This window comes from Orycteropus afer, unplaced genomic scaffold (genome assembly GCF_000298275.1).
Source record: "Orycteropus afer afer isolate SDZICR_OR568_19922 unplaced genomic scaffold, OryAfe1.0 scaffold00378, whole genome shotgun sequence".
Taxonomy (NCBI): Eukaryota; Metazoa; Chordata; class Mammalia; order Tubulidentata; family Orycteropodidae; genus Orycteropus; species Orycteropus afer.
Window position 1 is genome coordinate 2,491,183 of NW_006921965.1, and position 1,884 is coordinate 2,493,066.

A 1,884-nucleotide genomic window follows, 5' to 3' on the forward strand; every position below is an offset into this window, starting at 1 on the left:
TAATTCCAGCAGCTGGGCTGAAATGGAAGGCATCTCAAAGTACCTCTGCTTCTATGTGATGGAGAGTAAAATTTTATGGATTAAGATTATAGATTTACCTGTGAATGCTGGGACCCATAACTCAATTTACAGGTGTATCAGAGTGGAAAACATGTTGCAGAGCCAAGTCTCTGAGATTTGTTACAGGTACCAGGAATTTCATGAGCTAACAAATACCACTAGATCTGGCTGAGATGACCCAAAGAAATGAGAGTTCTCAGACCTGCACTGGGCCTGGGACCAATTTACTCACTGCTGCAAACAACGGCATTGTGGGAACTATTTGAACTTGAGGGTAAACACTCCCTAATTAAAAGGTTCCCAGACCCAACTTTGGTGTAGGAACTTCCTCTGGAACATGCTAACAGAACAGCTTTCTGGACCTCAACCACTGAGATCTGAATGTTGATAACATTAGTGAAGCAAAGGAATCTATATTTAAGAAGATTCCTAGAATCTACAATTACTCAGCTTTGTAAATACAACATGGACCAATCTCAACACATTACTCTGCACAAAAAGGTGTATACTGTGTGATTATGAGTATAAGCACAACTGATCTATAGTGATAGAAATGAGGGGTTGCTGGTTGCATAAGGCTGGGGTGTTAGGATTTACTGTGAAGGGGCATGAGGAAACTTTTCAAGGTGATGGCAATGGTCTATATTTTAGTTGGAGTGGTGCTTACATGGATGTACACATTTGTCAAAATTCAGCTAACAGTATATTTAAAATGTGTACATTTCATTGTATATAAATGGTACCTCAGTAGCATTGATTTAATAAAATACACCTCCTAGATGATTCAAATGTATATCAAAGTTTAGGAAAAACTGACCCTTTGCTAATGGAGAATGACCAGATTTTAAAAGTGCTTGAGCCACGCTGTGCCTTTTTTGGCCTTTATGCTGCCACTGAGAGAATTTCTGAGCCCAGGGCACCTTTGAGATCAAGTGGCCCAACTTTTAGATTTTCTATATAAGAAAATTGAGGCTCAGAAAGGTTGAGAGACTTTTTCAAGGTCACACAGTAAAATACCAGGAAAGGTAAAATTAGATTCCAGGTCCTAGTTGCTTTTGTTTTTCCTTCAGCATCACACCACATCCAAAGGAGAATGAACAGGAGGTGGCTGGCTGATAGATGTGCCTTGCTCTAATTTACCTTCTTTGTTCTTCAGTGCCACCTGCAAGATAGAGATACTTGGTTATCTGAGACATGGAAACAGAATTGAATTAAATTGAATTAGGTCTTATAAGGAAAGGTTTAAAGACTTTGGTTTCTGGTTTGTTCACTTACTCATCCAGTTAATAATATATAGTTGTGGTGTGACTGCTAGACTCTTTTCTAAGCAAAAAAAGATTCCATAATGATAAAATAGACAAGATTCCTGTCTTCAAAGAGCTTATATTATAGTTGATAATAAATAAACAAGCAAGTGCATGAGCAAGACAATTTCAAATTGCGACAAATACTATGAATCAAGAAAACAGGGTGATAGAGTCAATGGAAGAGATGGAATATTTTAGTTGAAGTCATAAGAATAAGCTGCTTTGAGATAGTGACACTGAGGAGTGTGAGGTGAAGCTAGAGTTGACAAAATTGAAGGAAGATATACACTGGTGGAGAAGCCCTGGTGATAAAATGGTTAACAAGCTAGGCTGCTAACTGAAAGTTCAGTGCTTTGAATCTACCAGCTGCTCCACAGAAGAAAGATGTGGCAATCTGCTTCCAGAAAGATTTACAGCCTTGGAAATCTATGGTGAAGTTTTACTCTGTCCTATAGAGTTGCTGTTCTGGTTATCTAGTGCCGCTCTGAATTCACATTGCTTGGTTCTATAATTGATG